This window comes from Myodes glareolus, chromosome 4, assembly GCF_982192425.1.
Source record: "Myodes glareolus chromosome 4, mMyoGla1.1, whole genome shotgun sequence".
Taxonomy (NCBI): domain Eukaryota; kingdom Metazoa; phylum Chordata; class Mammalia; order Rodentia; family Cricetidae; genus Myodes; species Myodes glareolus.
The window spans coordinates 85259700-85280783 of NC_142029.1; the positions used below are offsets into that span (position 1 = coordinate 85259700).

The window sequence follows — 21084 nt, forward strand, 5'->3', positions numbered from 1 at the left end:
CTCCCTGCCTCCTGACTGCTAACACAGTGTGACCAGCTGCCTCACGCTCCTGCTGCCAGGACTTCACTGCCAGGAATGATAAACTGGACACTGTGAACTAATGAAACCCCTCCCAGTTGCTTTTAGCGGGTGTCAGAGTAACAAGAAACTAATACCCCATATTATATATATAGTTTTTATAATACATATTTGAGGGAGTTAGTTTTAATAAAAACACAGAAGTGCAGTTTGAGACTCTCAAGTAAGCATTCCTTTGCTTTGCAAAATGACTAATCAACCTAATCCTTTCTTTCTATTTCTTAAGCTCTAAGATTTGATGATTGCAAATCCACTATTTAAAAGGCATTTTTCTAAAGCACTTGGTATACTTTAACTTAGTGGCTCCAACTCTGAAATCTATCAATCACAAGAACACACTTAAAATAAAACTCTAACAGGGTGAGAAGGTGCATGCCTAGAAACCCAGCACTAGAGAGAGGCTGAGGCGGAGAATCACCAGTTTGGACTATATTAGTGATTGTAAGATCAGCTTGGGCTACACACACACACACACACACACACACAATTTAAAAATAGAGTTTTTAAGCAAGACAAAACAGAACAATTCAAGTTTATATAATACAGATTGCTAATAAAAATAGAAGTAGTCAGCTTGGATCAGGTAAAATTCTAAGAAAATGATTTCTCTCAATCATAAAAATGTACTGGCAAACTCAGTACTAATTGAAGCAGGTATTCTACAGATCAGGATGAACAAAACCTAGGTAGACTTGAAGTTTAGGGCAGAAACCGCAGATCACAGAATGCAGTGTTTTTGTCCTTTATCTTCCCGTCCCTGTTGCCAGCCACCTGTTTTGGATGTTCTCACGCAGAGGAAATAGCAACAATGCCATTCTTCTTCCAAGTCCAATCAAGTTTTGGCAAACTTAAGTCAGGATGTCAGTTAAAAATAGAAACTCAACCCAAAATTTAATTTGGCAAATATCTACTGAAGTACTGAGCATAACTCTTGAATGGTACTGGGTTTTCAATTTATCATTTAAAAACATAAAAGACTAAAAATCTATACATGGAGTCAAATAAAAGTTCTCAAACGAATAATACATAAATTTTAAAATCTGTACTGCTCTGACTATGAAATCTTACATCTTCCCACTCCGGCTCCTTGTCCACAGTATCCTCACTGTATACGCTACTCATTCATTAATCATGTAACAATAGTCTTGGCAGTGCTCCGTAACCCTTACTTTGCTTTCTTAATGGCCTTGAAGTAGAAAAGGAGTGATGCTGGCAATTTGGTTATGTTACAGGGAAGCTTTTGGGTGCCTCCTTTAGATGAAAAGAAAAAAAAAGAAAAATCTCTAATAAGAAAAAAACAGTACGCATGGTTTGATGTATCCACCAAGGGTTTTGGAACTATTGCCCAACAGATGAAGAGACCCATGATATAAGCTGCCTGTGCCAGCTAGTTTTTATGCCAACTTGACACAAGTTAGACTCATCTGAGAGGAAGAAACCTCAATTGAGAAAATGCCTCCATAAGATTGGGCTGTCGCAGGCTAGCCTGTAGGGCATTTCTTGTTTTGTTATTCACAGGAGGGTCTAGCCCATTGTAGGTGGGGACATCCTTGGGCTGGTGGTCCTGGGTTCTATAAAAAATCATGCTGAGCAAACTATGAAGAGCAAGCTAGTAAGCAACATTCCTCCATGGTTCTGCATCAGCTCCTGCCTCCAGGTTCCTGCCCTGACTGCCTCTGATGATGAACTGTGAACTGGAAGAGTGAGCAAAGTGAATCCTTTCCTCCCCAAATTGCTTTTGGTCAAGGCGTTCCCTGACATCAATAGCAAGCCTAAGACACTGACTATGGCTGCTTTTCTTCTACATTAGCAGTTGAGCAATCATAGCACACCACCTGGCTTCACCAAGGTAGTTGCCAAATCCTGAACTTTTCAAAATAAATTGGATAAAATTCTTTTACCTAGTCATTTATAAATTAAAATGACAGAGATTACAGAAATTCTTAGCATTGTATCCAATTAACTTTTGAATATTTACAATAACTACAATATAATGCAGGTATTTCCTGACCTACTAAACAAAGCTGAACTGACTCAACACTCAGGTGAAGAAAACTGTGGGACTTAAGATGTAGTAATATCTAACTCAGCAGCACTCTAATTAATTCACTATTACTCAGCATGGTATTGTCATAGGAGGCTGAATAGCGACAGAAGCCCATTTGTGTACCATTGTCTGGACTACAGGGTTTTCAAGTAAGGAAAAAAATCACTAGAGGTAATTAAACCAACGTAGTTTACAGTTTTATGATAGAAAACAATTGGCTTTTATTCTCAAGCAACAAATCAAAGGACTAAGTTCCAAATTAAAATGTTAATGTACCTAGTCAAAAAATATTCAATCCCACGCCTTTAATCCCAGCACTCGGAAGGCAGAGGCAGGCAGATCTCTCTGAGTTCGAGGCCAGCCTGGTCTACAAGAGCTAGTTCCAGGACAGGCTCCAAAGACACAGAGAAACCCTGTCTCAAAACAAAACAAAACAAATATCCAATGAATTAAATAGAACTATGTGGATGGCCATGCCACTCACAGCAATTATTTGGTTAAATTTTTCACACTCCAAAGTTAAGAAAAGTAAATCTGTCAAACCTTCCTTCTCAACCCCATCACCCGTTACCCCAGCCTAGTCCAACACTTCCCAATGCCAATGTCACAAGGAAAACAGTATTTGAATTGGATGCCAAGGCTGCTTCATTCTGTAGAGGAAATGGTCAAAAAGTCACTGTGTTTAGGTTGTATAAATATAACCTAAGCAAACCCTAAGGCCTAAAAGGTAGCTCTAAAAGGGTGACTGGCAGCTGGTAGGTCACTTCACCCTGATAGTGGTAGTAGAATAGATTGCTTAGACGTTGTTCTCTGAGACTTGAGATTTCTCACACTAACAGCCTCATGACTGGTTAGGAGCATTTCAGATTTCCAAAGGATCAGGCTTAGAGTAGCAGAAATGTAGAAGTAAGAGGATCTAAAGTAAGTCATAAACATCTAATTTGAGTCATGATGCCAACACTCATTTTCTATGTGATGTGCCAATTCACTGACCTCTCTAGGCCTCAGTCTCTTCAATGAGAACTATGACAGTTATGTTCACAGACCATGTCAATTAAAGCACACATCGTAAGAGCATCTGACCCTTAGAACGTCAAGGATCAGCTAAACATACATAGAACCATAGGCCAGGAATATATTCCTCAGACTTACTCCTCTAAAGCACTTATCAGGTAGGAACTGTCCTTCTAGTTTGCCTAAAATCACAAAAATAACATTCAGCAGAACCAGATGCGAGCCAGGTAATAAGCATTCAGCACCTACGCTCTTAACTACCACACTGTATTAGAATAAGTTCCCAGGTATTCCTAAGAATGGCTCCAGGTTAAAAAAAAGCATTTAAAGCCTTCTTCATCAGTGTAAATTTTAATAGCGTTTTCACTTCAGAAAAATACTATTGGCAGCAAAAAGTTAATAAGATTATGGTTTTAAGTTAAATATCTGTTTAGGATGCTTAATTGCAATTATAAAAGAAAAGGTAAATTCAAGTTCAAGAACATTTAGCCTAGCTTTACTCATCACCACCAGCAGTGGAACTAAATAAGGAAAGTAAAATATTATGGAACAAATAATCCTACTCAAGAAAATAACAAAGAACTCTGGTGGTACCACAACACCGAATCTCTAAGCCACAAGAGCCATTGATCAAACTCTCTTATTCTACACAGCAGAAACTGAAACCAAGAGACGAAGATAATGTCTAGGGCTAGTCATCAAAGATGTCATACCAGATGAAAAAGAACATTCCCCTCACACCATTCTGTAGACTCCTCTGAACTGTAGAACTCAGTACCTCATTAAAGTCACATCTTAGTTTTCATTTTTTAATGTAAAATGTCTAGTTATTGCATAGTAGAAACACACAGGAAAGTAGCAGTTGGGGAGTTCTAACAAAGTTTTGCTTTGGTTTATGTTTCAAGTTTTTGAGACAAGGTCTCACTATGTAGCCTGGGCTGGCCTTGAACTATCTAATGCAGGCAGACCTACAACTCATGGCAGTTTTCAGCCTCCCAAGAGTTGAATTTACAGGCATACAGATTCATACCTGGCTTACTAAAGACTTTTGTTGTTGTTGTTGTTGTTATTTTGTTTTTCAAGGCAGGGTTTCTCTGTGGAACAGCTCTAGCTATCCTAGAACTAGCTCTTGTAGATCAGGCTGACCTCAGATTCACAGAGATCCACCTGCCTCTGCCTCCCAAGTGCTGGGATTAAAGGCATGTGCCACCACTACCCAGTTTACCAAAGATTTTTAAAGACTCCATTTGAAGAAGACGAGTAAACATGTTAAGGGATGGAGAGATGGCTCAGCAGTTAAGAGCACTGCCTGTTCTTCCAAAGGTCCTGTGTTCAATTCCCAGCAACCACATGGTGGCTGACAATCATTTGTAATGAGATCTAGTGCCCTCTTGAGGAAAAGACCTGATCAGTCATCCTCATCAACTTAGAACTTGAAACCCAATATGGACAAGTTCAACAGAACCACCACATACGGGCTGCCCATGCATGCTTCAACGTTGCCAGGGCATAAATTTCATTTCAATTTCAGTAAACATGTTAACTCTGAACAAAATACAGACAATAAATCTGCAAATATTACTAATTCTCTTCTCAACTGTTTCTCTGATATCTTTTTTTAAAACTTTATTATTATTATTATTATGTGTATGGGTGTTTTGCCTGCATGGAGGTCTATGCCTTTGGAAGCAGTGGCTCCTCTAGAACTGGAGTTATAAAAAGGCTGTGGACTGCCACATGGGTGCTGGGAATCAAATCTGGGTCCTCTGCAAGAGAAACAAGTATTGTTAACCACTGAGCCATTTCTCTAGCCCCTTCTGTGATTTCAATACAAAATATCTCTGAAAGAGAAATTAACCCTCCCTTCCAATTATCCTACAAAAAAAAAACCTGCCTGTAAGAATTAAGATATTCTTAATGACCTTTTTATACAAAATGCCTGTTCTGCTCCTTTAAGTTATATTAGTAAATTAAAGAAATATTCTCTTCCTAGGGAAAAACAAAGTCAACAAACAACACTTTTAAAACGTTAAATTATCACCCATCTATAAAATGGAATTTGTGTGCTCCTAACTCCATTCTAAAAACATAGGCACTCCTTACATTAGGTTACAAATATTTGTATTCAAATACACCTTTTGTTTAAGGCAAAACAGATGGGTTTATTGTTCAAATTCACAATGATCACATATGGAAAGGGATTTTATCTCTGTTTAACAGCTAATGTCTTTGACTCCTCTTCTGCCAACCCTGCTTAGTGCATAAAAATTCTTAGAAATGAACTGTGGTACCAGGTGTGGTGGCTTGTGCCTGTAAACCTACCACTTAGGTGGCAGAAACAGGGGGATCAGGAATGTAGGCCCATTCTGGGTTATACTGCAAGTTACAGGCTAGCCTGTACTACATAAAACCTCGTCTAAGAAAAAACAAAAAGAACAGCTGAACTATGGTTACAACAGAAACTGAATTTGCTGGTTCTGCACCTACCAGCAAAATTAAGTTAAATCAACTAAATTAAGTAGAAACGAAAGCAAGGGTCGGAGAAATGCTCAGTTAGTGAAGTGATTACCATATAAGCATGAGGGTCTGAGTTCAGATCCCCAGCACTCCTACAAAAACAGCCCAGGGTCAAAGGAAATTCCTGGAGGAAATAAAAAAAAAAGAGAGAGAGAAAGAAAAAGAAAAAAAGAAAAAAAAAAACAGCCCAGGGCAAGGGAGGTTGAGATAGGCAGATCTTTGGAGCTCACTGGCCAGCTAGCCTAGCTAATCAGTGAACTCCAGCTCTCAAAAACTAAAGTGGAGCATGGTTGAGGAATATCCCCAACCAATATTGAACTGTGGCCTGTCCCCATATGGGCACACATACCCACACACTCATATCCACCAAATAAACACATATACAAAAGAAAAAAGTTGAGAAGACATGAAAATTCTCCCCAAAAGCATAAAAGAGAGATTTCTTTTCTTTGTAGCAAAAATAAATAAAAAAAATAAATTTGTAGTACTGAAGAGAAAGGAACAATGATTCCAGAGAACTACCAGACTTGGCTAGACATAAACATGGAGGAATCAATGAATCAACACGACCTCAGCATTTGGAGTGAGGGTAACTGTAGATGATAGCTTCCTTGACAAGCGAGTAACTCAGAGGAGAGCTAGCAGATCAGAAAAGAAGGAAAACATTTTTGTCCTGCTCAGATGGATGTGAGCAAGCAGGCATAGTTAGTATGTATTAAGTATATGCAACTGGATCCTACGTAAAGCAAATGCATGAAATCTCAGCCTCTAGAGGGTTCAAACACAAAATGTTAAAACACCAAGTCTATTTGTTAGGAAAAAAGCGAGTCTCAGGTTAACATATATAACTAAGGAAATTCCTATCTAAAGACATTTTCAGATGGTTGCACTGTCTGCCTCTTTGGCAGCCCTTTAAACACTCCAAACAAAGGTGGACGCTTCACACTGGGATCCTGTTCCTAGAAAGGCTTAATACTATGGCAACAACTCCGGAAATCTTTTCTTCCTACATCAAAGAACACTTGCAATTAACCTTCTCTCTCTACATCTACATAAACCACCACTTAATACACAACCTTCAACAGCTCATCTTGATCACTATTTTCTATTAAATATCATAACAATTCTATTTGTGCACTTCACCCATTGTTAACATCCTTTCACCTATCGTCTAAGTTTAATTTTAGTATGAACTTTCTGAATTGGCAAGTGTGATCTTCATTGTTATCGGGCTTGATTTTCAATAACCTAGGATATACTTCTGGGTGTGTCTACGGGGATATTCTGAGAAAAGTTTGGGGTTTTTTGGTGCTGATTCTTCTTTAGCTTTTGTTTTTGAGACAGAATGTCACTATGTAGTTCTGGCTGGCCTGGCGCTCCTACATAGACAAGGATGGACTTGAACTCAGAGATGATACTCACGCCTCTGCCTCAGAAGTGCTGGAATTAAAGGCTCACACCACCATACCTGGCCCATTCTAGTTAAGGAAGGAAGGAAAATCCACCCTGAATGTGGGTGACACTATCCCACAGGCTAGGGCTATAGAATAGGGCTGTAGGCTGAATAAATAGGAAAAAGCAAGCCTCTCAGAGGTTTGAAAGGAAATATCCCTCTTAGGGAGTGGTACTATTAAGAGGTGTGGCTTTACTGGAGGAAGTGTGTCACCGTAGGGATGGGCTTTAAGGTCTCCTATGCTCAAGCTACACCCAGTTCATGTCCTTTTACCTCCTTCTCCAGCACCATGTCTGCATGTACCCTGCCATGTCTCGCAATGATAATGGGCCGAACCTCTGAAACTGCAAGCGAGCCACCCCAACTAAATGTTTTCCTTTATAAGAGTTGCCGTGATCACGGTGTCTCTTCACAGCAATAGAAATCCTAAGAAACTCTCTGCTTCCTCACTGTGGATGCAATGTATTTGCCTCACGTTCCTGTTGCCATGATTTCCCCAAATGATGGACTGAACTTTTAAACTTTGAATCAAAATAAACCCTTTCCTCAACATGCTTTTGTTAGGTATTTTGTCACAACAGTAAAAAGAATAACTAGTATACCAAGTTAAACCCTACACACTACCAAAAAATAATCATTCATCAGACTCCTCAAATCTTCTCTGAATTGTTTTAATGGCCAGGGTACCTCAATGATATTTTCTGCTGTTTCAATTTTTTTTAAGATTTACATATTTTATGTGTATTAGTGTTATTTCTGCATGTATGTAAATGTAGCACAAGTGTGCAGTACCCATAAAGGCCAGAAGAGAGCATCAAATCACGTGGAACTGGAGTTATTAGAGGGAGCATGCTGTCATGTGAGTGCTAGGAACAAAACTCAGGTCCTGCAGTCTGCAGGAGTACCAAGTGCTCTTAACCACTGAGCCATCTCTCCAACCCATATTTCCATTCTTTTATAGTGGATTAAATCAACCAATTTACCCTTTTCCACAACTTTTTCCTACTTATTTGTCTTCTTTTACCTATTCTACTTTAGTCATAGCAATATGGTATATTTTAGAGAAAACTTTGACCTAATTATGCAATTCAGATTTTTGTTCTATAGAGCTGGGGATCAAACCAGATCTGTATACGTGCTAGATGAGTACTCTACCACTAAGACATACCCCCATTCTGCAATTTAACTTCTCAATTTTAAGTAAAAGAGGAAAAGTGACAAAATATTTTTTTCTTTTTTTATTTTACTTTATTTTTTGGTTTTTTGAGACAGGGTTTCTCTGTGTAGCAACCTTGGCTATCCTGGAATGCGCTCTGTAGACCAAGCTGGCCTAGAACTCAAGAGATTCGCCTGCCTCTGCCTCCCAAGTGCTGGGATTAAAGGCATGTGCCACCATTGCCCAGCTAAATAAATTCATTTTTATATTACAACATACATGTGTGCATTTGTGGAAGTTAACAAACAATGTAAATCCCAAGGATTGAACTCAGGACATCAGCCTTGACAGCAAAAACTTACTTCCTGAGCTACCTCATCAGTCTGAGTGTGTGTGATTTCAGGTAAACTATTTAGGCATCTGAGCCGCAGAGCTCCTTCATCTGTAAATGGATATAATGCAGTTCTGCCATGGCCTCTATCACCCGATCAAATTAAGAAATATAGTAAATCTAGGAAAATGGGAAACAGTATTTTATAACCATGATTACATATAAAAGTTTCTGTTTAGACAGTCTAGACTATTTCCTGCCAAACATTTTTGGATTGTTAAGCTGAGTGTGGTGACCCACGCCTTTAATTCCAGCGCTGGGAGGCAAAGGCAGGTGAAGCACTGCCATCTCCAGGCCAGCCTGGTCTACATAGAGTTCAAGGCCAGCAAGGGTAACATGGTAAGATCCCTGCCTCAAAAAAAAAAAACAAAAAACAACTACTAAAGGTACTTTCCAGTTCTGCCTTCAATTAAAGAGTGTTTAGGTCACATTTTCTAGTTTTATCATAGAAGAGGAATATAAAATGGATATCTGGCTTACAACATCTGGGCAGAGACCAGCTAGGAAATCAAATCACAAATCATACTATAGATTAGAGCATTCTTATATGCCCTAGAAGATAGAGGGTTGGAGATGTCTCGGTCAGTAACGTGCTTAGCACACAAGCATGAAGATCCAAGTTCAGATCCACAGTACAGCACAGATCTTTAATTAAAGTGTTGATGAGGCAGAGAGGTCCCTAAACCTGCTAGCCAGATGGTTTAGCTGAATCACTGAGATCCAGGTTCAATGAATAAGGTGGAGAACAATTATGGGAAGTACCCAACATAGACCTCTGGCCTCTTTATGCATGTATACACTAGCTATGTACCTATCACACACATGTACTCTCACACACACACAGAGAGAGAGAGAGAGAGAGAGAGAGAGACTAACTATAAAAGAAAGGCTACTACAAGTAGTTATGATATTGTATTTAGACCTACATGAGAGCTAGTTAGTGTTGTCCTCCTTCTAGGTATAGGATGGAGGTGTTAAAACAGGGACCTATACTATAGCTCAGGCTAGCCTAGAACAAACTCATGCACAGCAGCCCTCCTGGCTCAACCCCTAGCTATTGTTGGAAGTGAGCGTGTATACTATCACTCCTGGTTCACGTACTATTTCATCACTGATTTGAAACCTACGCTAAACTTATGATGATAAGTATATTACCTTCACAATACCTGCAACTTATTAGATGGAGGTACTAGACCAACAATTCATTATTAATCCTTATAATAACCCTATGAAGTTGGTGCTTTTATTAAATTTGGAAAAAAATCTTGTCCCATAAATAAAACCTAAAGATCAGCAAACGGGGAGTTCAAACCCAGATAATAATGAAGATTGTCTAATATGGAATAACAAAGCATAAGTTACGTGCTGACATAGATATCTAATATTTTAGCAGTCAGTTATTTGGGTATCTGTGTGGGAAGTGGAGCATCATATCCACTCAACTGTATAAGCAAAAGAAAGGGGCAAGGGAAAAATGTTATTTCATAGTAAAAAATTTAGAATTTCTGAATATTAAAAATTATGACACCATCAAATTTAGCATGACTTTCTTTAGGGACAATTGGAGTTGGCTAGTGTAAAGATCCACATGTTTTCTACATGGAATACAGTGATAGATGAGAGCATTAGAAGCTGATACCATGTACCATTATCATACACCTCACTTCATGACACAGGCAGGTCTAGATAGGCGTCCCATATGATCATCCACACCTCTAAACCACCTCAGCTTGCTTAGGGCAGCAGATCAGAAAGACGATGAAAAACAAAAGTATGAGGTACAGATACAGGCTAATGCTAGAGCACATGTCTAATATGTGTGAGGCCCTGGGCTCCATCTCTACCATCACAACAGAGAAAAAAGTACGACTTTCTCTGGATCAGGTAAATATTAATATTTATTGAGTATCACACATGTTCTAAGCCCTTTGCCTATACTAGTCCAGAAATGATTCTATTAACTGGGTACTGAGCTATTTCCATTTTATAGATCAGGTAGCTTAGACACAAACAAGCAACTTGCTCAAGACCACACATGAGGAAATGTCAGTGCCAAGATTCCAACAAAGAGGCTTCACTGCAGATCCAAAACTCTTAAACAGGCCAACAAACTGACTCGCTGCTTTTCCTGAGACACGACAGGCAAATTCTAGCAATTTCTTCCAAGATGCTACAACCAAAGATAATTTTGCCTCTGTAGAGATAAGCTCAAATGTTTGCTAAGACTGGATACAGTAGCACAGACCTTTCATGTCAGCATTCCAGAAGTAGAGATGAATCAATCTCTGAATTTGAGGCCAGCCTGGTCTACAAAGCAAGTACCACACTAGTCCGAGCTCTATCATGGGATCCTGTCTCAAGCTTTTTATTATGTTTTTTTTAAAAAGGAGAAGTTGTTATTGCTGTTGTTGTAGTTGGCTAGGACTGTGATGGTTCCCATGCAACACCTACTTCAGTTTAATGTCACAAGTTTCTTGGATCCTCAACTTCACAGACTCAAAAGACTCATTTATGACCTCTCTCATTATTCTTGGGTAGCTTGGGTAGTAAGGAGCCTCTTGGTAACCCTAGCAGCAAGTGACACAGCTGATGAGGCAGCTCAGCCCTGGGCTGTCGGCATGGGACTACATAAAACCAAAATGCCATCACTTACAAAGAGGAATACAATCCCTTAGTCCTAAACAAGATCTGTGCTTTAAAAGTCCAACCCTCACAGAAAGCCAGCAAGTAGAGTTCCTCCGTGCTTCTCCGTTTCACTTCCCGGCTCCAGGTTTGCATGTGAGTCCTTGCCTTGGCTTTCCTGGATGCCGTATAACCTCATCATGCCATCCTATATGTCCTTTCAACAATGAATGAAGACTATCAGGATGGTCCTCATAGTTTTTGTTTTAATGGTTTCCAGGTCAAAGTTGGATATTTGACTCAGTTGCCAAGAGGTTTTCACTTGAGTCAAGATTCACTGAAAACAATGGGATCATCACATTTCCCGGAAAGCTAAGATGCCCAGGAAACCTGTAATAAAAAAGGATCTCAGACAAACCTTAACGATCCAGTTGGGGTGTACTGTAGGGTAAGCCCACCAAGTTTTCCTGATCAAGAATGCTGTGCAGATGTCATCAATAATACAACTGTGCAGGTCCAGATTCCTGAGCAACACTGAATCAACAGAAATGCAGACTATACTGAGAATACGGATTCATTTAAGCGGGTATTTGGCACTAAGAAGGAACTTTTTGATGTTGTGATTAATCCATTGGTAGATGACCTCAATCGTGGCAATAATGGTCTTTTGTTTACATATGGTTGACCGGAAGTGGAAAAACTCATACATTGACAGGCTCTCTGGGGTACTAAGACCTGCTTCCTCATTCTTCAAACATGACCTTTAACAGCATAGGATGACTTCAAGCAAAACATTACATTTTTAAATCTAATGATAGGGACAGCATGAAAATACAGTGTGAAGCTGATGCCTTATTAGAACAGCACAAAAAAACTAGATTTGGAGTTGGAGGGTGGCTCTCTCCTTCTCCAAACCCAAGCATGCTTGTTAAAGTAAAATCCAAAATCTGTCTCATGTCAGAAGAGCCACCTGATATGGAAAAGAAGAAAAAAACAAAATTAAAGGACTATTTTATTACCACTAATCTCATTATCCTTTGGTGTTATTTTGACTTGTTAACAGCTTTTCTTAAGATATAAATATTATCTCAAAAATTATAAGATTAAATATACATATATTTTAAACTTTATGTTATGATATTAATGGTCATATAGAGTACTAATTATAGAATAAGACTTCATCTACCTTCCTGTACATGATTTCGGGTTTGAGTCTCTATCAGTTTTCTGAAGTGAACCATGACCACACCTAACAGTGCCCTTTAAAGTCTCCAAACGGAGGATGGGGCCCCACAACAATTCCACCAGGACTATGATAACACCACTAAGCTGAAAAACACCACCTGAAGATCGGCTTTGGACTACAAACTGCTCAGGACAATTTCAGGGTGGCTAGCTGAGTGCTCCGGCCTCACAGACTGTTCTAGCCAGGAGACAAGCCCTGCACTTTCCCAATATGCAGAGACTGGACAACAAAAGATGCAGCTACCTCTCCCAGGACTTGACAATTTATCCAAATTTTTCTTTGCAGGATCCCCTACAGATGCCTTCACCCCCAGACAGCAGGATGTAAATTTAAGAATATGACACCCACATTCCCAGGAGGTGGGATGGATGGTTTTTGGTCATTCAACGGGTTATGGATATTTGTCATTGTTTAAGGGGGATGGTTATAAGTTATTGGTAATAGTCAGAAAAAAAGCTAACAAAGGAGATTAGATTCAGGGTTCTTGTTTTGAAAAGAAAAAAGAGGGATACAGATAAGTTTGGATAAAAGGGTAGATTATTGAATCTACTCTAAAAAGAAAAGAGGAGGATACAGATATAAGAAAAAACAGTAGATTATTCAATCTACTTTTAAAAAGCAACTACTGGTTTTACACTGGATTGGACTTTTATATATTGTATACAAATTTTGTATACTGATACAAATTTTGAGATTAATTTTGTTACAATATACATACATTTCTAATCTTGTTCCAAGTATTGTACTGATACAACTCATTTAACAATGTAATGAAAATTTCTAGTCCTTAAAAGTTATTATTACTATTTAGGATAATAAGAAAATTCAGGTTAGTAATTAGTCATCTATTACAATCGAACTTAGTCATATTAGGTATGTTTACAAGGTCAAACAGAGATATATTTTTAGATAGACAGATCACCTTCAAAGACTTCAGAGACCTTACAGAATATAGCATTTAAGATGTCTTAATAACATAGGTTTTTTTATTTTATGACAATGAGACATGTCTGCTCTTGGCAGCACCAATCTACTTTGGAGAAGATGATAGGATCAAAGAAACTCTACATGGATTTTACTTTCTTTGCAGCAAAAATAAGCCATTAGGCAAGAAAGTGCCCTTGACTTGACTGCTGATAGTATGTTGTTCTAATTGGACAAGCAGGACACAAAAGAGAGTGACTACCAAACCATGCCAATACAAGGCAGGACATTCCTTCAAAAATCCTGCTTCATATAAAAGTCTGTTGAATAACCTAGGCCTGTAGGCCGAAGATGGATGACCAATGTTGCAAAGGAACCTTGGGTAACTTTACAGGCAGCCAGCTATCTCTATGATTTCTCATCTTTTTTTTGGAAATTGCTTGATCACACTTCCTGCTTACTCAGTTAATATTATTTCCTTCTCAGGTCTCTAGGGGAGTTGAATACTAGATAGTTATAGCTTTTCTTCTTTACCAGACTCAGAAAAGAAACTCACTAAAGGGGTGTGAGGTGTATAAGGTTAAGAGATATCAAAAAATAGTTTTGGATGGTAATACAAGTTATGACAGAAAGTAAATTAGGTACAAGACTATGGACTCACTAAGATGGGATAGATAATTAAGTCTTTTCTCAGAATTTGTCAAATGCAAAATGTACTAAACATTGTAGATATATTGATTGCCTATATACATTGTAAACAGTTACTGTACCTATTTTATATAGTTTTTCTTATATTAGTTATAGCCTTCTGTTTTTAGACAAAAAGGGAAAATGTAGTGATTATTTGTAAGCTAACAAAACCTGCCTGAATAGCAGAGTGCACAGGTAAGCCACTAGGCTAGCCAAAGAGGCCAGGCAGTGGTGGCATACACCTTTAATCTCAGCACTCAGGAGGCTAGAAACAAACAGATCTCTTTGAGTTCAAGGCCACCCTGGGCAACACAAGATTGAATCTGTCAAAAAGAGAAACAGAGCTCACACAAAAGTGATCCTAGCAATAGGGAGGTGGAGACAGGAGTGATATGGTTGGGCAGAGAGAGGAACATAGGACGGGAGGAGACAGGAGTTCAGAGGCAGTCTGAGGATTCAGTCTGAGCATGCAGTCTGAGGATTCATAGAGACAGGATCACCCCTTATGTCTGAGAATTCAGTAGAGGTAAAAGGTCTCTCTAGTGACTAGCTGCTCTGTTTCTCTGATCCCTTGGCTTTCACACACTAATATATTTTATTATTAAGAACAATTAGAATTCATGTTACACTCACATATTGCTCATTTAACAGTATTCACTAAAAATATGACTAAATACCAGGCACAATTTTCTTTTTAAAGACAGTTTCAAGTATCTCAGACTGGCCTTGAACTTACTACACAGCCAAGGATAACCTTGAACTTCTGTATGCCACTACACCTGGGTTATGCAGTGTCACAGACTAAAACCAGCATTTCCTGCATGACTGGCAAGCACTCTGTCAGCTGAGTTATGTAATCCACCCTAATATTCAAATGATGAAAAGCAAAAGCCTTTGAAGTGGTATGAACTTAAAAACTCTTCCTAATTTATAATACAGTTCTTAAATTATAACAGATGAAAAATCCTTATATTTTGAAAATCCAGTGGTAATTGGAAGTAGATTGAACACTATAAACAAATATACATACTCTATAATTCATTTATGTGTTTTATAGATTAACAATTTACAGTAATATTCATGTTTTGTTTTGTTTGTTTTTTTATTTTTCAAGATAGGATTTCTCTGCATAGCATAGAGTGTCCTGGAACTCACTCTGTAGACCAGGCTGGCCTTGAACTCACAGAGATCTGCCTGCCTCTGCCTCCCAAGTGCTGGGATTAAAAGTGTTTACTAGTACAGCCAGGCTACAGTAATATTCTTAAAGAAACTGCTATTAATTCATTGTCAACTTGACGGGACTTAGAATCATCATATGTGATGGCTATTGTTAGTTGTCAACCTGATTACATTTGGAGTTTTAACTAAAACCAAAGCTGTTGGGTGCATCTGTGAGGGATTTTTCTTGATCGGACCATTTGAAGTGGAAAGACCCACCTTAAGTCTGGGCAACAACTTCTGGTCGCCTATACCAGGGAATTCTTGCTCTTTGCCTGCATGCCCTCCATCTTACTTGCAATTTCATTCCCTCACCAGCAGTAGAGCCTACTTCTTCAGGATTCTGAGGATACTGATTTCCAGCTGAGAAATCTAGCCTTGTGGCCTGAACAACTACTGAATTACTGGATTTGAGAGACAACCATTGTTGGAGAGACAGCCTGTAAGCCACTCTGAAAAACCCTACTTGATAGACAGACAGACAGACAGACAAGACAGACATTCATTCATTCTAGCAGTTCTGTTTCTCTAGAGAACTCTGATTAATACATCATGGAAACAAACTTCTGGTCATGCCTGCAGAGTTTCTAGATTGGATTAATTGGGGTGGGAAGATTCATGCTAAATGTGGGGGGGGGCTAGACTGAAGAGAAAGAAAACAAGCTGAGCACTAGCATTCATCTCTTTCTGCTTTCTAAACTGGAAGCAATGACACTGTAAGACTTACTTGATTCGAGGCAGGTAAAGCAAGCCACTTTACTATGAAGGAAGGAAGGAGGGAGTCGGAGAGAGAGGGAGGGACGGAGGAACAAAGGGAGGAAAGGAAGGAAGGAAAGAAACCACTAACAAACGAGAAGCATCCGAACTTTCAGTTGCTGCAGATGATTCAGTGAGTAGGCAGTTATAAGCCCTTCTAGCTGATGCTAGAAAAAGCTAATGTTTTCATGAACATTTTCAAATGCTGTCCTGGGTGGATATTATTATTGGCTCTACATTAGGTTGTTGTTTTACTTTAAAATTTTCTGAAGTGCTGCATATCTCACAGAGGACGAAGAGCGTGCTCTCATTATTATAGAAATAAGAAAGTCAATTCATATTTGTGGTCTTTTCTGAAGAACAGAATTATATTCTGAGTACTTAAAATGTTGCTACTCTGAAGCCACCATTTTGGCCTCCAGTGAATTTGTATGTTCTCTATAAAAGAACAAAATGCAGTTTATCAATATTACAGGATTTTTATGCACAAATTAAAAATAAAATAAACCCCAAAAATTGTTTAATAGCCCTCTTTTGAAAGAAATGATAATGCATGCCTGTGGTCCCAGTACTTGCAAAACTAAGAGCAGTTTGCAAAGATTCAAGTGCAGTCTAGGCTACATAACAAACTGTATCTAAGTAAGCAAAAAGATTAAAATTAAAATAAACAACAAAAAAAATACTTTTCCATTATAAAATGCAATAGACAACAAATTTCTTATAATGTCCAATTCATTCGTAAAATTTTTTAGATCTATTTATGTTTATGGATATTTTGCCTACATATGTGTCTGGTCATCATGTCCACTCCTGGTTTCTTCAGAGGTCAGAAAGGTGGGGGGACACCTCCTGAAACTATAGTTTACAGATAGTTATGAACCACCCACCATAGGGGTGCTGGGAATTGAGCCTGGTCCTCTGGAAGAGCAACCAGTGCTCTTAACTGCTGAGGCGCCTCTCCAGCCCCACTCAATTCATTTTTTAAAAGAGAGAATTACTTTAATTTTTGCCTTTGAGACACGGTTTCAATATATCGGAGCATGATCCTAAACATCTGGTCTGACCTACACCTTGAGACTGCTGAGATTTGTGATGGGCAATGCAGGGTTCATGCTTGGCAAGAATTCTACCATTTGGCCTACATCTCTAGCACTAGTTGCTATTCTTATGATTAATAAGACTATGATGTGTGTGCATATAGAACTATAAGGCATGTGTAATATGTGTAGTGTGCATTTACTACTTACTCCATGAAGGGATCCCCTCCAGGGAAGCCGCCGCAGCATTTATTTTCCTCAGGTGTCAAGCTACTTTAGAAGGTGCATTTCTAAAACTTAGTTATATAAATTCCTTGAAGATGGAATTCTTCTCAGAGAATATTCTGAAAATTGTAAGTAGAATCTCCAACTAGCTTATAGAGAACTGCAACTTCAACACAGATGTGTGACATGCAGGTCTACAAATATGCAAATATAAAATTTTATTGAGGCAAAGCTTTAGAAAAAACTCTCATGAGGCACAAGAATGAGCATTCAGCATCCACAGGGCATCTTGGCTTTGCTGTTTTACTCTCATATAATCCTCCAGAGTACCTGTGAAGTGATGGTTTATTGCATATTATGGGAAAAATTATATGTTCTAGAACTGAGCTAACAGTACCCACATGTAGCTACTGAGCACTTAAAATGCAGTTAGCCTGAACAAAGATGGGCTGTATTTGAAAAATATACAACAGATTTTAAAGACAAAAATTTAAATTAAAATCAAAATGTGGAAAAACTTTTATTCAATTAAGATGCATCATAAACTAGTCGGTGATGGCACACGCCATTAATCCTAGCACTTGGGAGGCAGAGGTTGTCAGATCTCTGTGAGTTCGAAGCTAGCTTGGTCTACAGAAAGAGTTCTAGGATAGCTAGGGCTACACAGAAAAACCCTATCTCAAAAAACAACAAAAAAAGATACATCATAAAGATTTGCTTCATCTATTTATACTATTTAAAATGTGAGCCCTAGAAGCTAGAAGTTACTTATGTGGCTGATATCAGTTCTACTAGACAGCACTGGTAAGAGATTTGAGACATATTTTGAAATTATCAAGGACATAAACTACTAATAAATCCTTGTCAGTTCTGATTGTCAGTTCTTAGCATCAGAGAGGTGAGTTTTTTTAAAATGATAAATCATCAGGAAAAAAAGTTTATCAGATTATTAAAAGAAGGAGCTACTTCAAACATCCATTTAACATACATAGTTTAGCAGTGTGAAGAGAGAAAAGAAATACCATTTTGGTAAACGAAAAGAAGCCCTACACTAAGTGTGAAGTTGCATCTCCTACACCACTCCAGCTCCCACATACCTATCACTGGATGGCCAGCTCATTCTACTGATTATAGTCGACACATAAACCATATTCCCACTTTATTTTGTAGAATATCAATTAGATATTTTGGAATGTATACACACTAAAAAACTGGATGAATGAAAGCATCAAATTATTAGTACTAATTATCTCTAGATGGAAGGACAGATATTCCCTTTTATTCTATGTTCCATTTTAGTCCATATTTTTTCTATAACAATAAATTCTTTTATCTGAAAAGTTACTAATTGGGGTAGGGAGTGTTGAGGAGACGGTTCCACAGCTAAGAGTACATACTGCTCTTACAGAAGCCCCAAGTTCAATTCCCAGCAACAATACTACGAAGCTAACAACCTCTTGTAACTCCAGCTCTAGGGGATCCCATATCCTCTTATCTCTGTGGGCAAATGCATTCATGTGCACATGCCATACCCTCCCCCACCACAATTAAAAATAGAAACAAATTTTTGAAAAAGCTTTTCTTATTTTTAAAAGACAGGGTCTCATTCACTATGTACACTAGTTCAGTTCTTGAACTCTTAAGAGATCTACCTGCCTTTGCCTCTTGAGTGCTGAGACATCTCGTTCAGCTTTCTAAAATTATTAATATGCTGGGCAGATGCCTTTAATCCCAGTACTCCAGAGGCAAGTTCTAGGACAGCCAGGACTACACAGAGAAATCATGTCTTGAAAGAAACAAAAAATTAGTTAATTAATAATAATAATTTTAAAAGGCTATTACTTTTTTAAATGTGTGGTGTAATATATAATGTCAAACTACATTTAAGATCTTCAGGGGAAAAGGATGGAGAGTCCGATGGAGGTCTTTATGTACAGCAGGACTCAGTCTGGCCTAGTCAGATAGCAAGTCCATGAAAATACAGACCACACAGATGCAGAGGAGATAAGAGAGAATTAGCATTCAGTCCTTTGTAAAGCCCTGTAGTTGCCTTTTGCAAAAGATATAAAACACAGTGTTTCCGATGACAAGATTCTTTTGCTAAACATTTGGAAGGCAGAATTGGGGGAAAGAACTACAATTATTATAAATAATAGGAGTCAAATTCTGCTTACACATTTCATTTAGAAAATACACGAAATAAAATTCAAGAATTCAAAAGTTTAACTCCCTAAATTAGAAATACTCTATTTATAGAATATTTCTGTGCTACTGTTGGTGTGGTTTACAGACTCACAGATGCTACCATTCAACAAGTTTCATTTGTACAGAAAGGAGCATAAAGAAGCTATTTAAATATGTTCTTACCCAGCAAAGATCAGAAAAGGTTATCAAGCAGCAGGTTCCTCCTCTGTCTCATTGCTCAGCACGCTAACCTCCTTATGCAGTCTGGAAACCCGCAAGCTCTTTTAACTTCCAGGAGTTTTCCTGAAATATTTGATGGCAAAGTTTACCACCGTGGTTACCACTGTCCCCAAAAGGTAGAGATAAGAAATGGGTGGCATTAGTAAAATACTTTCTACTGCCTGGCCAGTACTTTAAGTCTTTCTTCCTACTGCCCCCCCAACACCTGTGAGGAAGGCAGGGTTTCATCCTTTCAGACGTCCATTACTCCACTGTCTAAGAGTCGCATCATTGTTCTTCCCTTGTTATAAGATGACCAAATCTACTTTGAAAATTAAAGAGGAAGCCCTAACTGTAAACAATGGAAAGAGCGATAGTCAACTGGAAAACTATAAAGTATCATTTACTTCTAAATATGATATTTATACCGTGTTCTGTATTGTTTAACAAATACATGATACTAACTATACTTCCAATGTTAGCTCACTAAAAAAACTCTCTTGGTCCTTGAGTGACTGTAGAAAGAGAATGAGGACACAGAAGAAAACTAAGAAAATTATTTTCCCACGGGCACAGCTTACAAATGGCAGACATGAGAATCAACATCTGGTAATCTGGCCCAGAATTCACCAGCTGGAACCACAATGCTATGCTTCCAGAGGACCCAGAAAGCAGAATGTCCACTAAAGCCCAGGTAAGCATTCAGTAACAATCTGCTAGCAAATGAGAAGAGAAAAATGGCAAGAACAAAAAGAAGTTTTTTTAAAAAAAAAAAAAAAGCCATCAGCCGGGCAGTGGTGGCGCATGCCTTTAATCGAACTCTGTGAGTTCGAGGCCAGCCTGGTCTACAGAGCTAGTTTCCAGGACAGACACCATAAACTACAGAGAAATCCTGTCTCGAAAAAAAGAAAAAAGAAAAAGAAAAAGAAAAAGGAAAAGAAAAAAAAGCCATCACCCATAAATCAAGCACATCACTGTAACTGTTCTGGAATTGTTACTATCAGTGTTTTCTTCTGGAACACAAATAGGGTTTCTTTTCTTACTAACACTCAGCACATAATTTTCTAGAAAACTAAAAACCTCTAAAATATCAGTCTCAGTATTTTAGAGTAACAGTTTAAGTAACTTACAAGTATTTGTTTCTGTGCACGACAAGCATGCTAATTTCATTCACAGCCCCCATACCATAGATATGAACACTGCCACCATCTTACAAATGAGGAGACCAAAGCATTGTTAGGAATCTAAGTTAAAGTCACCCAATTAGCAATAGCTAAGCCAAGGGTTCAAACCCAGTCAGGTTGAAC

General features: G+C 38.4%; 1 protein-coding gene across 5 annotated transcripts in view; it reads right to left on the reverse strand.

Annotated features, from left to right (window-relative positions):
* The window catches only part of Peak1 (pseudopodium enriched atypical kinase 1), a 209360-nt gene that overhangs the window by 179342 nt on the left and 8934 nt on the right, over positions 1-21084 (reverse strand). For 2 of the 5 annotated variants that reach the window (XM_048416723.3, XM_048416725.3), the window contains exon 2: positions 19742-19861. The exons of the other annotated variants lie outside the window; for them this stretch is intronic. The gene's annotated coding sequence lies outside the window, so the exon portion shown is untranslated. The remainder of the gene's footprint in view (positions 1-19741; positions 19862-21084) is intronic. 5 annotated transcript variants of the gene reach the window in all.